The following is a 17,649-nucleotide window of genomic DNA, read 5'->3' on the forward strand; positions in this document are numbered from 1 at the left end:
TACAAATTGGTGAAATATATTCTAATGCCATGGTATGGCCATGTTTAATTTTTCAAAGAATTCCCATGACATTTCTTCCACGAAGCAATTCTATCTTTGTGGTAGATATTATTGTCGTGTTTTTCAGATGATGGAATGGGCTCACTATTGGGCCTTAGGAAAACTCCTAAACTATTGAATTTCAGTGATTCAATTGGAACTTACTTCACTCTCCTCTTCCAATTTCTGACTGGGAACAATGTTCAAATGCCTTCTCTGAATATAATATAGGGAAAAAGATACTGTTGACAGAAAAAATACTTCCTGTCTAAAACCAGTGCCAAACAGGAACAATGAAAAAAAGAATGCCTAATTATGTAAAGTTTACTGCTTCGTTTAAAAGCCTTTCTATTGTACAGGATCCTTTTAATTACTGCGGTTAACTGCTATCTCCTGTGATCTTTCATGTACACTGCCATCTGTTTTTAAAATATCTTATGATATTGAAATAACATTGCATGTAATTTGCTGTCTTTTATTCAGTCTACCAGGACAATGTGAAGGACCCCACAGAGTGTGACTGCAAATCTCAGGGCTTTCTATGAAAGAAGGAAAACAAAGTCAACTACAAAAACCCAGTATGTTCTCAAACTTCATCTGGACTGCAGCATCTGGATCAATAAATTATGGAAAACAGTCCTGCCACTAATTAGCTGTATGACATTAGGTAAGTTAATGTATTGTGCTGATTTTCAGTTTTCTCACTTGTGTAAAGTACAGATAGGCTGGATGAAAACCAAAGGACTTGTGGCCTCCAGTATCGTGGAGCATTGCCTAATCATCTCTAGGAGTTCCTGCTCTGCCTGCAAACACACAGACACAAAACACACACAATTAAATCAAAGCTTTGTCATAATCACATAATAATATCTTTGCTCAATACTTAATTCCAGGCTTGTAGCGGAAAAACATGAACAAAAGTAATCCTAATGCATTGCACAAAAAAATACTCATGTGTGTTATTATGTTAGTATGTTATTGTACATGTTTATGTTATCTGGCATGATGGAGCATAGGGAATCATTAACTCAACAACAATGGAAACTCAAAACTCAACTATATTGAGTCCATAAGGTGAAGGAAGTGGGCAAATCCAAGTTTATGTCTTATTAGAGCTTACAGCTTTGCCTTGCACATAGTAGATGCTATATAAATATTTACATAGAATTTCTTTAGAATTTTATGATTTCATGATAATTATTTGAGTGGAAGAGGTAAGTTAATACATAACAAAACAGTGCAGTCTGCTCAGTACCTGATACATAGCAAAACTGAACTTTTAATTAATCTATTTATTTGAACAAAGAAAACTTGTCAAAATATTTTTCTAAAAGGCCTAAATTTTTATTTCTGAGATTATATTATGAACATTTGAAGGAAATAATTTAAAAATATGCAAAAGATATATAGGTAGGAATGATCAATCCAAGGATTAATAATAGCAAAATATTTGATACAGATTGTTAAAATTTGGGTTGTTTATGGTAATCATGGGGCATCTATATGATGCATTCTTAAAAGGGTAATAATATATATAAGAGTTATTATTAAGTAAAGGAAAACGTAGAATAGAAATTGTATAATTGTTGCCTGACACTGATTTAAATTTATTTCTAGAAATATGATATAATTTGTTAAGATAATACATTAATGTTTTATGTATAGTAAAATATTTGGTTATTTTATCATATAAATATTATATTTATTGCATTAAACAAAATTTATTTAATTTATACATTTTATATATAATAAAATGAAACACTATGTGACAAACTAAAATTCTTTAATATTAACAGCTATCTCAGATTCTAGAACCATGGGAAGATTTTATTTTTCATAAGCATTACAAATTTTCCTTGCATAAATATTAAAAAAAGATATTTTTCCCTATTCTTTTTTTTACATACTTTTGTTTTAATTTTAGTACTACTACTCATTATTTGTGGGGCTTAAACAACTCAAGTTTTCTTCTGTTTCTTCTCTGCAAAATGCAGGAGACGCTCAACTGAAAATTGCTTGGACCAATGATCTAGTCAAAGATGTGAACCAGCCAAATGGGGCAGGCTCATCACCCAACCATCATACAATTCTTGTGGAAACACAGACTGAAACACCATGTTAATTCCAGAAGAATGTTTGAGCTGCACAGGTATACCATCCATTCATTATAAGGCCCTTTAATGCAGAAAGAACAAACTTAAATGTCAACAAAAAATGGAAAGCATTGCAAGGAATGCCGAAGATTGACGCGAACCATAAAGCAAAAGAGAGGCCATAGAATTGATGGGGAGTGTGGCCGACTGGAAAGTACACCTTCCTGGTGTCCGAATGGTACAGACCCACGTAGCCTCCATGGACTGTTGCCAAGTGGAAATGTGGGTTCTGCGTTGACAAATCACTGACAAGAAATCCAGAAGTTTTGGTAGTTTCTCAGTGTTGACCACCAACTATGTTGGTAACTTTTGTCTTTGCTGTTATTTTTAACACCCTGATGGCCATTATTCTGTGTGCAATAATGTAAGACTAGTAACGCCAGAAGCATGGGAGGGGATGAGAAAGAGGATGTTTACTAGATATGGCAGCGCAGAATCCTAAAGACTTGTTTTGACCAAAACAGGTACCTTCAATTGAGGGACAGTCACTCTCAGGCGACATCACAGGGAAGGAGTGAGTAGAATAATAACCCTGACATCACTGCCCTCTCTCCCTCCATCCCTTGGACCTCCAGCCAGAGCTCCCCATTAGCCAAGCCCAAAGAGAAGCCAGAGATGGAGGGGGCCCATTGATGTGGTCATACAGGTCAGCCCGCTGGGCAGAGAGCAAGTGAGTAAGAGAATCCTCATGTAGAGAGGATATGCAGGGCCAAGAGAGGATATTTGGCACAAATCCTAAATTACTATTCATAAAGTATTAAAGCCAGAGTTTATCTCAACAGTGCTCTGTACCTTTCAGTTAGCCCACATTTTTTCATTCCATCCAGGATATTTGTAACCAAATACAATCATCTGCCGAAGTGTAACCAAAGATAAACTAATGTATGACTTTGTAGCACCACAATCTAACAGGCTGTTAAACAGCATGATCGAATTAGAGGTCCTGAAAATGGCATAACTAATGGCACTGTCTTGGAAAAAAAAAAACAACAGTGCTAATGCAGAGGTTCATGAAATGTGTATGAACCGTATAACATATTCATGCCCTATTACTGAGAATTTCAAAGTGTCTCACTGCTCGAGATAATAGGCCTTGATTCAATTCAGTCTGATGTGGCATGAATTTCATGCGCTAATTAGTAAAGCATTTCTTAATGATTAAGGGGGAAAAATCAGATAACATTTGATTGGAAACACAACTGTCAGAGATAAAACATAGCTACAACTGAGGTTAGAATGAATGCCATACATTTTGAATTCAGGTGTCTTATGATGATTAATGATTGTATTCTCTCTATAAATGAATTCAACCAACATGATAAGCATATGGTAATTAAAGTGCTTTTTTAGTGCAGGAAATTTAAACAAATGACATCAATAATAATCGTGTCCTTTCTTGCGTTTTAAGTTTAGTTTCCTATCAAAGTCTGTTTTCTCCATTAGTCATTTATGAGTTTTATATACTGTTAGTACTTTAATAACAAGTATACTTCTAGGAGTTGATATCTGTTAACATTGGATTTCTGGCAAGAATGTAAATTATTTCCCATTCATTGAAGTTATAGATAGTGAATCCTGCTTTCTATCAGTGCTATGGAAGTTTGTTAAAAATAGTGTTGGATTATCAGACTACAGTGCCTAGAGTTAATAAAAAATAGGCCACTGACCCAGTAGATATAGGTTAATACGGATAGCATTACATAAGGATAATTACATAAAATTTGATAGGTCATTTAAATTCTGAATATTCTGAGTATAATCTAATCACAGGAAATGGTTTTAAAGGCTCACGTTATTATTGAAAGGTTTTTCACGCTGACACATTATTGATCCAGACTTCATCACCTCTTGCCTGGCCTACTGCAATAACTGTCCTGCCTCCATGATCTCACAACTCCATTCCTACACACGTTACCTAAGACTTTTTCCTCACTTCAGTAGATATTAAAGAGCCTCCATGATAAGATGCCAACCTTTTTTCCAGCCTCATCTTCCACTTTTATTCTGTTTGTGCCTTACTCTTCTGGTCAATTCACTTGGTCATCTGTAAGTCTTTCACTCTTCTGCCACCTTGGAAGTCCCTTCCTCCTCCACCTGATTTGGCCCCATCCTTTGGAAAGATGTTTGCAGACCTTCAGAAAGACCCTTCAGAAATATCTCTCTGGAATCGAGATATCTCTGATTTGAGTAGCACAGTAAACATATTCACACTTTGCTTCCACACAAGACTGTGACAGTTGAGTGTAGGTGTTCTTTTCTCTCCTCAATGCTTGGAACATGTTTTGACATAAAATAGATGTTCAAACAATATCCTCAGTAGTAAGATGGGTCAATCAATTGCCTATAACTTGATAAGACAAGAAAAGCACCTTTAAGGAATTGTATTATTCACTAGTCAAGAATACATGCTGAGGTTTATTTGTTTATATTTAGAAGAGTATGAAACTCATTGCATATTGCTCCCATGCGTTGTTGGACAACCATCAACTATTAATCTACTAAGAGGAGAAGAGAATTAATTGCTATGGGAGGGGGAGGGGAGAGCAGGTGACAAGGTGATGATGATAAAGAGATTATGCTCCCAAGCCCCAAAACAAATTTATCTGTAAAAACAAAGAAAAAGTCTAGCTCACAAACAGTCTGTATGAAACAAGAAAAACGGAAAGACTAAAATTTTATTTGTTTGCTCATTTGCAAAGAGAGAATTTTCCATTCTTGATTCTGGGTGGCCCAAAAAGAGTCATAGAGAAATAGAAGTTGGTCAAAGGAATGGAGAGACTGTTCCAAAGCCGAAGAGACAGGATGCTGTGACCCTATTTCCTGATGCAGAGCTAAAGTTTAAGTAACCACGTAAACAAATGAACATATCCCTCAGTGCAAAGTGTAAATTCATTCATTCTTCAACAGAACTTCTGTTGATTATCTAAAACCCTGAGTTGAAGAAAGTGTTTCTCTCCTGAAAATGTATCAGGCAAATAACCAATCGGGGTGGATCCCAATGTACAGTGATAGCCAAAGTTCCAGTATATTCTATCTGTGAAAAATGGACTCACGTAGATATTCGAGTAGCCATAAGGGGTAGACCATGGTGAACTGCAATTTCTCCATTTTCTTTCTATTCCATAGTAAATGTTATCTATTATTACAGTGTTTTCATATGCAAACCACACTAGTCTGTTACTTCAGTCATGGTGGCCTAAGCCACTACTAAATCCATAATTCCTAAGTCTTGATGTTCAGTAACTATACTTTTTTTTAGCATGTTTCACATGTCTTTACCATAATCTTGTACGAGAGAATATTTCTAACTCGATTTTGGAAAACCAGTATAGTGTGCACGAACAGTAACTTATAGAATAGCCCACTTACTCACTTTCAATATAAAGTCTACAGAGAGTCAATACTGATTACTATCCTTATATGACATGATGATTCTCACTGGGAGAGCAGTAATGGAGACAGGGGGTAGTTGCGATTTATCTTTCAACTGTTCCAGTAAAGTACCTGTTTATTTAAATCTACTTCTTTCTTGTCATTCTATCTGAATGCAGTACAATTTAACCATAGTAGCAATAAGTTCTGGATTTTTGCCACAGCTTAAGTTCTGTACAGTTTCATTTTATACTATATTATTCATTAAATTAATAACTTTAAGGTGACAGACATTTCTTCTATTTGTAAGACTTTTCATAAAGCTAAATCTACAAAACAAAAATGGGCCATCAAATGCATGTTAGAATATATGGCTACTGTCACTGTTACATAATTTTTTTTTTTTTTAACTTTGGGTTTGTTTATTTATTTATTTATTTATTTATGGCCGTGTTGGGTCTTTGTTTCTGTGCGAGGGCTTTCTCTAGTTGCGGCAAGTGGGGGTCACTCTTCATCGCAGTGCACGGGCCTCTCATTATCGCGGCCTCTCTTGTTGCGGAGCACAGGCTCCAGACGCGCAGGCTCAATAATTGTGGCTCACGGGCCTAGCTGCTCCGCGGCACGTGGGATCTTCCCAAACCAGGGCTCGAACCCGTGTCCCCTGCATTGGCAGGCAGATTCTCAACCACTGCACCACCAGGGAAGCCCCATTGTTACATAATTTTAATACAATGGAAGACATGTCTATGAGCACACAGAATCCAGAACCTTTTAGCAAAGATGCTTCCAATTCAGAAACAAAAATAAATGCTGATTTGTACCGTGTAGCATTGAGGCCAAAGCTAATGCAGCTCAAAAGCCATCTGTGTTGTATAGGGAAGCAAGGATATGCATTTCTTCAGGCATTTGTGACAAGACTGCCAGTATCCTGACCTCATATGGATTAATCCTATCAAATTGATCACTGAATACCTTTTTTTTCTTAATAGTAGAAAAATTCATAAACCACAGAATTCTAAAAATTAAGATGTATCAGTCTGGTTTCTTTTTCTGAAAATAAAAAATAAAAAGACATAGGAGGAGAGACAAAACCAAAGTCCTAAAACAAAGACACAAAACATTGTTGTTTTCTTTCTTTCCTATGAAACAGCTTCTATCTATTGAGGTTGCTTTGCAAAGAGAAAAGTATGAGTTAAGGGCCAATAAATTGTGTGTTTTCCCAACTCAGTTCCTCTGCCTTTGCAGTAGGAATTTCCCCTGATAGCTAAAGCCTTCTAGAGGCCATAATTCTTGTTCTTCCACCCCCACACACTTTTACATAAAACAAGAAAGACTGCCATTGCATGCACTTCGGAGCAGTCAAAACATAGTCCTGGGGAAGTTATTCTGTAGTTTTCTAACTTTCCCTTATCTCTCCTCTGCCGAATCACAAAGTACACATGTTCGGAATTACTGATCTATCGCAACATCTATCTGAGGCAATGTGGGTGGAAGAGGTTGGTGCTGCCTTGCATGTTTCACTTTGTGATCATTAGTGACACCATTTTCCTCATCTTCATTTGCTTTCATAATCCAATTGAAATCTCGTGCCCTTTCTTGCCTGAAAAATACCTTTAAGAAATGCTTTGGGGAGATTGGTTCAAGACGGCGGAGTAGAAGAACATGCACTCACACCCTCTTGCGAGAGCACCAGAATCACAACTAACTGCTGAACAATCATCGACAGGAGGACACTGGAACTCACCAAATACGATACCCCACATCCAAAGACAAAGGAGAAGCCACGGTGAGATGACAGGAGGGGCACAATCACACTAAAGTCAAATCGCATGACTGCTGTGTGGGTGACTCACAAACTGGAGAACAATTATACCACAGAAGTCCACCCACTGGAGTGAAGGTTCTGAGCCCCACGTCAGGCTTCCCAACCTGGGGTCCAGCAATGGGAGGAGGAATCCCCAGAGAATCAGACTTTGAAGGCTAGCGGGATTTGATTGCAGGACTTTGACAGGACTGGGGGAAACAGACACCCCACTATTGGAGGGCACACACAAAGTAGTGTGCGTATCAGGACCCAGGGGAAGGAGCAGTGACCCCATAGGAGACAGAACCAGACCTACCTGCTAGTGTTGGAGGGACTCCTGCAGAGGCTAGGGGTGGCTGTGGCTCACCAAGGGGACAAGGGCACTAGAGGCAGAAGTTCTCAGAAGTACTGACTGGCATGGCCACGCCAGGAGTCAGCCATTAGCCACACTAAAGAGTCTGTAGCCTCCAGTGCTGGGTCGCCTCAGGCCAAACAACCAACAGGGAGGGAACTCAGCCCCACTCATCACCAGACAAGCAGATTAAAGTTTTACTGAGCTCTGCCCACCAGAGCAACACCCAACTCTACCCACCACCAGTCCCTCCCATTGTAGGGCTTGCACAAGCCTCTTAGAGAGCCTCATCCACCAGAGGGCAGAAAGCAGAAGCAAAAAGAACTACAGTCCTGCAGCCTATGGAACGAAAACCACATTCACAGAAAGACAGACAAAATGAAAAGGTAGAGGAATATGTAACAGATGAAGGAACAAGATAAAACACCAGAACAACAACTAAATGAAGTGGAGATAGCCAACCTTCCAGAAAAAGAATTCAGAATAATGATACTGAAGATGACCCAGGACCTCGGAAAAAGAATGGAGGCAAAGGTCAAGGAGATGCAAGAAATGTTTAACAAAGAACTAGAAGAACTAAAGAACAAACACCTGGAAGAATTAAATAACAAACAAACAGAGATGAACAATACAAAAACTGAAATGAAAACTACACTAGAAGGAATCAATAGCAGAATAACTGAAGCAGAAAAACAGATAAGTGACCTAGAAGACAGAATGGTGGAATCCACTGCTGTGGAACAGAATAAAGAAAAAAGAAAGAAAAGAAATGAAGACAGCCTAAGAGACCTCTGGGACAACATTAAACGGACCAACATTCGCATTATAGGGGTCCCAGAAGGAGAAGAGAGAGAGAAAGGACCCAAGAAAATATTTGAAGAGATTATAGTCAAAACTTCCCTAACATGGGAAAGGAAATAGCCACCCAAGTCCAGGAAGCTCAGAGAGTCCCATACCAGATAAACCCAAGGAGAAACACGCCGAGACACATAGTAGTCAAACTGACAATAATTAAAGACAAAGAAAAATTATTAAAAGCAACAAGGGAAAAACGACAAATAACATACAAGGGGGCTCCCATAAGGTTAACAGCTGATTTCTCAGCAGAAACTCTACAAGCCAGAAGGGAGTGGCACAATATATTTAAAGTGATGAAAAGGAAGAAGCTAAAACCAAGATTATTCTACTCGGCAAGGATCTCATTCAGATTCGATGGAGAAATCAAAAGCTTTACAGACAAGCAAAAGCTAAGAGAATTCAGGACCACCAAACCAGCTCTACAACAAATGCTAAAGGAACTTCTCTAAGTGGGAAACACAAGAGAAGAAAAGGACCTACAAGAACAAACCCAAAACAATTAAGAAAATGGTAATAGGAACATACATATTGATAATTACCTTAAATATGAATAGATTAAATGCTCCAAACAAAAGACACAGGTTTGCTGATGGCTTCACAGGTGAATTCTATCAAACATTTAGAGAAAAGCTAACACCCATCCTTCTCAAAAATCTTCCAAAAAATTGCAGAGGAAAGAACACTCCTAAACTCATTCTACAAGGCCACCATCACCCTGATACTAAAACCAGACAGAGATACTACAAAAAAAAAAGAAATTTACAGATCAATATCACTGATGAATATAGATGGAAAAATCCTCAACAAAATACTAGCAAACAGAATCTAACAACACGTTAGAAGGATCATACAACATGATCAAGTGGGATTTACCCCACGGATGCAAGGATTATTCAATATATGCCAGTCAATCAATGTGATACACCATATTAACAAATTTAAGGATAAAAACCATATGATCATCTCAATAGATGCAGAAAAAGCTTCTGACAAAATTCGACACTGATTTATGATAAAAACGCACCAGAAAGTGGGCATAGAGGGAACCTACCCCAACATAATAAAGGCCATATACGACAAACCCATAGCAAACATCATTCTCAATGGTGAAAAACTGAAAGCATTTCCTCTAAGATCAGGAGCAAGACAAGGATGTCCACTCTCACCACTATTATTCAACATAGTTTGGAAGTCCTAGCCACGGCAATCAGAGAAGAAAAAGAAATAAAAGGAATATAAATTGGAAAAGAAGAAGTAAAACTGTCACTGTTTGCAGATGACATGATACTATACATAGAGAATCCTAAAGATGCCACCAGAAAAGTACTAGAGCTAATCAATGAATTTGGTAAAGTTGCAGGAGACAAAATTAATGCACAGAAATCTCTTGCATTACTATATACTAACAATGAAAGATCAGAAAGAGAAATTAAGGAAACAATCCCATTCACCATTGCAACAAGAAGAATAAAATAGCAAACCTACCTAAGGAGGTAAAAGACCTGTACTCAGAAAACTATAAGACACTGATGAAAGAAATCAAAGATGACACAAACAGATGGAGAGATATATCATATTCTTGGATTGGAAGAATCAGTATTGTGCAAATGACTATAATACCCAAAGCAATCTACAGAATCAATGCAATCCTTATCAAACTACCAATGGCATTTTTCACAGAACTAGAACAAAAAATTTCACAATTTGTATGGAAACACAAAAGACCCTGAATAGCCAAAGCAATCTTGAGAAAGAAAAACAGAGCTGGAGGAATCAGGCTCCCTGACTTCAGACTATAGTACAAAGCTACAGTATTCAAGATAGTATGGTACTGGCACAAAAACAGACATAAGTCAATGAAACAGGATAGAAAGCTCAGAGATAAACCGACACACATAAGGTCACCTTATTTTTGATAAAGGAGGCAAGAATACACAATGGAGAAAAGACAGCCTCTTCAATAAGTGGTGCTAGGAAAACTGGACAGCTACATGTACAAGAATGAAATTAGAACACTCCCTAACACCATACACAAAAGTAAACTCAAAATGGATTAAAGACCTAAATGTAAGACTGGACACTGTAAAACTCTTAGAGGAAAACATAGGAAGAACATTATTTGACATAAATCACAAAAGATCTTTTTCGACCCACCTCCTAGAGTAATGTAAATAAAAACAAAAATAAAGAAATGGGACCTAATGAAACTCAAAAGCTTTTGCACAGCAAAGGAAACTATAAACAAGACAAAAAAACAACCCTCAGAATGGGAGAAAATATTTGGAAACGAAGTACCGACAAGGGATTAATCTCCAAAATATATAAACAGCTCATGCAGCTCAATATTAAAAAAACAAACTACCCAATCAAAAAATGGGCAGAAGACCTAAGTAGACATATCTCCAAAGAAGACATACAGATGGCCAAGAGGCACATGAAAAGCTGCTCAATATCACTAATTATTAGAGAAATGCAAATCAAAACTACAATGAGGTATCACATCACACCAGTTAGAATGGGCATCATCAGAAAATTTACAAACAACAAATGCTGGAGAGGGTGTGGAGAAAAGGAAACCCTCTTGCAGTGTTGCTGGGAATGTAAATTGATACAGCCACTATGGAGAACAGTATGGATGTTCCTTAGAAAACTAAAAATAGAATTACCATATGACCCAGCAATCCCACTACTGGGCATTTACCCAGAGAAAACCATAATTCAACAAGACACGTGCACCCCAATGTTCATTGCAGCACCATTTACAATAGCCAGGTCATGGAAGCAATCTAAATGCTCACTGAGAGACGAAAGGATAAAGAAGATGTGGTACATATATACAATGGAATATTACTCAGCCATAAAAAGGAACGAAATTGGGTCATTTGTAGAGACGTGGATGGATCTAGAGACTGTCATACAGAGTGAAGGAAGTCAGAAAGAGAAAAGCAAATATCATATATTAACACATATATGTGGAATCTAGAAAAATGGTACAGATGAACCAGTTTGCAAGGCAGAAATAGAGGCACAGATATAGAGAACAAATGTATGGACACCAAGGGGGAAGTTGGGGGGTGGTGGTGGTGGTGGGATGAATTGGGAGATTGGGATTGACATGTATACACTAATATGTATAAAATGGATGACTAATAAGAACCTGCTGTATAAAAAAATAAATTTAAAAAATTCAAAAAGAAAAAATAAGAAATGCTTTGGGGACATCTAGCAAGGAGGTCATTGTTTTCCTATTCATTTCCTAGAGATTACTTCCATCATGTGCTTAAGATGCTTCTAGCAATGCTAACTGCACAAGGTTGAAATATACTGGCCGATGGACTAAATTACAGCACAGCCCATTTTCGAAAGGGTAGCTTTTCACTTCACTGGGCAAAAATACAATTTAAACATCTTAGAAGTGTGGTTTTCAGTAACATCAGTACCAACTGGGGTGTTGGGAAATGTAACTGAACCACTTGAATCTTTTTTGTTGAAAAGTAACTTGAATGCCAAGCTTTAGGAAAATTACATTTTACTATTCTCTCAATGTGAGCTAGAATATACAGCAACTGCTGTTATTACAGCAAATAATAAACATTAGTCTTCAAGAACGTAAAAATAAGCAGAAACCAAAGCAATGTTAACCATGAATAGAGTTTATCTCATGTATAATTCCCTGCAGCTTTTGAATAATAATGAGGACTATGATGGTAGAAAGTGCTAGCAAGTAGTAGTGTCTACACAGGCTTTATACAAAAAGTTGTGTGTGCACTACTTTTTTCAATGATCACTTTACAAAATCAGAGAGCTGTTGATATAATGTTAAGAGATACAAGAAAGAGGAGTAATGGGCATTGTCCAGCAATTGAGGGCTTTATTCTGGATTCAATAACTGAGCATGGCTTTGAGTCATTTTGGTTCGGGGAAGAGGCATGCATTTTCATCTTTATGTGAGCTAGTCATAATATAAATATGTTAAGCAGAAGCATTATGTTATGGGAATTCTGCCAGTTGCTGAGTATGTTTATTCCATTTATGCATTCCAGAACTGGAGAAATAATGTCATAATGGGTTCAGAGAACCACTGAACCACTATGAGACAGATCTAAGCTAACACTCCATTGATCACTTGGCCTCCACAAGCACCAGATCCAACAGATGGACCAAGTGATATTCTAGGTCTCCTGGGATTGGTGTCAGTTTAGAACCAGCATCCCTTAATCCCTGAACAATCTGATTATTTCCTTTTCCCCAATGCCTGACAAAAAGCCATATAGGTCCCTTTGGGGAAGGCTGGGAGTAATACTGACAGTATACACTTTTGGCAGTGTAACAGGGTCCTTCCTCCAGGGCATTCAGCCTCTCCTTCATTCAAGGGATTCTAGGTTTATAAACTGGTTCGAGTCTGGGAATTGATCGAGGGGCTGTGACACTGTTTTGATGATTCAAGTTAGAACTTAGTTCATTTGACTTAGGATACTTCTTTTTAGACAGTTCAAGTAAAAATTTAGTAGGCTGCCCATCTATTTCTTTTCTAGAGACACAACGATAAACTAGTCGATGCCATAGGTCTTTGCAAGTCAGACTACTGTGATTACTGTTTGGACTCTGCTGTCCATTATGATAACCACACCCACCTTGTCCTTGGCAATTAAGTGCTACTTTTGGCCCCTGCCACCCTGGAATCCAATGATCCCTATTGCATTTAAGGGTCCCAGTTCAGTGACAGTGGTTCCCACTGCAATTTCTGACCTACAGAGAAGAATGACCACAGAGCTCTGCAATGATGCTGGGCTCCCCTCACATATTTATTTCTCACAGTCATGGTGAAAGGTGTGTCCTCTGGACCCTCCCAGGGTGGGTGAGGTCTGACATGATAAATCCACTCTAACATTCCAATCTCCTTAAGCCTTCGGATCCTTTCTACCACAGTATACCAGGGCAGTTCTGGAATTTCAACTTCATTTAGTATTGGCCACTTTTTGATCCACGTTTCAGCCTAACAACCAAACAAATATTAGCATTCTTCCTCACCCTTTGAGCTACATCGAATCTTGAATTTCTGCTTAGTGGACCCATATCAGTAAGTTCAGCCTGATCCAACTTTTTGTTCCTCAACTATTATCCTACATCCTTACTATCCATCTCCACCCATATTCTCCAGATCTGTGCACGAAAAGAAGCTTGTGTGTATATGTTTAGTGTACATGTACATGCTGTTAAGAAATGAAATATAGTGGTAGTCTTTTTAAAAAATTCCCCTTTGTTTTGTGATGATTGTTAATATTTTCTATTCTTATGTCCTTTTAAGATGAAAATATTGGGAAGATTTATATCTGATAGGTTTAGTTTGGTTTGAATACCCATCTCTCCATGTGTGTGTATGTGGGGGGTTTAAATAAGTTTTATTGAGGACACTAATCTTATCCTTTTCATAATTAGCTCTCCTCTGCTTTACGAATCCTTGATGAAACTTTTCTTTTTCTTTTAATTGCTATTTTAATACTTAACAACTTAATTCATAAAAGTAAGAAGTACAAATAGCCAATAAGATATGAAAAAATTAAAGTAATTCTCAACTTTACTAACATGTAAATACCTATGAATAAATGTAGACACCATTTTTTCCTTCAGATTACACACATGCACACACAGAATAACAAAGACAGTGTAGCAAAGGGAGAACTCTCAGGCACCAATGGTTGAAATATAAAGTAATACAAAATTCCCAGCAGAAAGGTGGCTCTTTTGTCATTATTTTATTTTGATATTTCTGGAAATATTTTATTCAATGATAATCTTTGCAAATGTATGGATAATGTCCAAAAATTAGGCAAGAGTAAAAAAAAGTCAAGTAAATCCATATGGTGTAATATAATGCTTCAAATATAAAGCCCATCTTAAAGTTTATATAAGGAAATGTACAAATCTTCATGTACAAAAATAAAATCATATATTTCATGCAGCTTTCCAAAGAAAATATATTAATATGCATGAAAATACTGGATGATATATATCAACATATTAATAGCTGTTGCTTCTGGGAACTGAAAATATTAGTAAGTTTCTTTTTCTTTTTAAAGAAATCCATAGTTTTTAATCTTAATGTTTTGCAAAGAGCATATATTGGAAACAAAGAACTAAAAGCATCCTTATATTGGAAACTTCTGTTATTTATATTGTGTTTCAGAATTTTTATCCTAAACTCTTCTGTTAAAATTTTCTATCCATTTGAATTTAATACACAAATTATCCATGTTTTAGCTTAGGTTCCACCAAAAAGCAAAGTTTTCATATGGGTAGTTTAATTTTGGAAATTACCCCAAGGAACAGGATTTAGGGAATTGAAAGAGGAAAACAGTAAGGAGGAAAAACAAGTTCGTAAGTGTGATATGGATCTGGTTACCAATGTGAGCAACTAGGACACACACACAAAAAAGAGCTGTGGAGAATGCACCTCGGAACTTCCCCCAGTGTAAAGAAGAGAGTATTTATATACTAGTACCTAGTCAGGAGTTATCTCATGCAGAGTTAATTCCCTCATATTTCCAGGTTTGGATACTCAACAGAATTACCATGTGTAGCTGTTTGCTACAGCAACGTCTGTAAAAAAGCTGGGCCAAGGTCATGCAAGGTGGAGCATGAGATCGTTTTCAAAGATCCCTCTAGCCTATTGCTATTACTAGCTATGTGAATTTAAGCCTATTATATCTGTTTTTGAGATTTAAACACCAATATCAGCAGGTTATTTTACTTACCTTGTATGTGTGGGTTGTTGTGAAGATAAACTTTTATCAATTTTTATTAAAGAACTGAACCATGCTTTACAAGCATTTCCTTATGCTGTTAATTAGCATATTCTTCAAGATGACAGATGACATGATAATTATTAAAGATCTCCTTGTAGTTAAACATGGTTACTTCCACACCTTGGGAAAGAACAAGTCTGCCTCTATGAGACAGGTTCAATAGGGCACGACGGTCAAGGAAAACTTACAAAGAGTAGTGAGGGAGAAGAGAACCTTCCCACTGACCATCAACCAGATAAACCCTTCAATCAATGTTAATCAGATGCCACAAACAGATGCTCTTAAAGCAAATCATCAGTGTTCTACAACAATGCAAAAAAATTCAGAAAGGCTATCTGTAACTCATCTGTAAGTACAGTTTGAGTACCTACACACACACAAAAAAGAATATGACCCAAGAATCACTTTCCTTGTAGCTTTTTCTAAGGAAATAATACAAAGTAAAGCTTTAGCTATAACAACATCAAGTTAGCAATAACTTCAAAGTTCAAGGATAAGGGAATTAATTAAATTATTCTTCCATATGATAAAATTCTAAGCAAACATTAAAATTATGATTTCCAAAATAATATTTATATCACAGACACTGTGTTATCATAGACACATGAAAAGAAACTATAAAATGACACATGTGATACTATTTCAAATATGCATAAATCTTTCCTATATTCGGGAAAATGATGAGAAAGAAAATGAATAACTGAAATCAACGAACAGGGCTGATCGAGGGTGTATTTTTTTAGTTTTTGTTTTAATATTTTACTATTATTCATTTTTATAGGCATTATAGCATAGTTGTTAACATGGGATGTAAAACCAACTACTTGAATTAGAATTATTTTTTTTCCATTCACTAAATATATAAACTTGGGCAAATCAATTTCTCTGGGTTTCTATTAGTACCTCTGTAAAGCAAAAATAATAAGACTACCTTACACATAGGGTAGGGAGAGCACTGAATGAGTTAATGCACGATAAATGCTTGGCACAATACCTAACCCATAATAAGTGCTCAGTGAACATCATCTATTTTTATTATGTTGGAAAATGAATTCATTGTAATTGTTTCCATGAACACCTTCAGTCAAGCATAAAAATTATAGTGATAATTTCCAAAGATTATTGTATCGTAGCCTTCTTTTCTTAAAAATTCACTTTGAAACAGAAATATATGTATGCTGGTAAAAGAAAACTAATTAATACCTTTTGTTAATGACTGGAGGTAATAAAAATATTGAGAGTTAGCTATGAGGGAAACAATGTAAGTATTTGAGATGACTTAACCTTCCCTAATCTGAGTACAAATTTGCAAATTTGCACTGCAAATATTCTTAGCTATAGATTTTGATCTGATGAATTGAAAATTTTCATCTTACTGTTAGCTGAGCGATTTTAGTTCAGGAATATTGTGACCCTTTTGTAGGTACACATGGCAAGATGAGGTAGGACAAGAGCCTTGCTTCCAGAGATATCAGCTACTTTAAGTTATTGTTTATTGTATTTTCTTCATCTAGTCACAGCATGTGCCAGACATGGACAGCAGAGTCATTATAGAGGAAAGCAGGATCTCACAAAGGCGCCGAACTCAGAAAGGTGAACATAAGTTGCTTCTTCTGAGCTACATATGTGGCTCCTCATCTGACTCAGTTTCCCTAACACTTTGTCCTTAAGCTGATTAAAAATAGAATGATGGTAGTTGGTAGGCAGAACCCACTGGATCTGAATGTCACGGACTGATTCCCCAAAGTACAGGTTATGCTGAGCTCTCCTGGATGGTAGGTAGCATGCTGATACTGAGTGTGCTGAGATTTCATTATGAGTACCCATGCGAAGCAAAAGGACGTTTCCTAAGGCAAGGAAACATCCTTCTTCTCACTTCTTGATACATAATAATGCATTATCTCTCTCATTTTGTTGGTGGCTCTATTTTGTTCTACCTTCACCCCAAATTCATTTATCTTTGGTTGACTAAATAACAAAGAAAGATCTGAGTGTTACTAGGATATACCATATGAAAAATAAAAGCATCCAAAATAAAGGCTCTGGAATACCCAATTTGGTTTACCACTAACTTAAGCACTTAATAGCTCAGAGTTTGGCAAGTTTATCAAACTTCCCTTTGCCTCAGTTTGAGCATCTGTGAAATGGTGAATCATATTTACCAAGAGGCTGTCATGTGTATTAAATGAGATAATATAAATACAAAACTGGTATGCCTACATTATATTCATTACTAAGCAAATTAATACTATTTCTTTATATTAT

The sequence above is a fragment of the Balaenoptera borealis genome (genome assembly GCF_965194805.1).
Source record: "Balaenoptera borealis genome assembly, chromosome: 19".
NCBI classification, from domain to species: domain Eukaryota; kingdom Metazoa; phylum Chordata; class Mammalia; order Artiodactyla; family Balaenopteridae; genus Balaenoptera; species Balaenoptera borealis.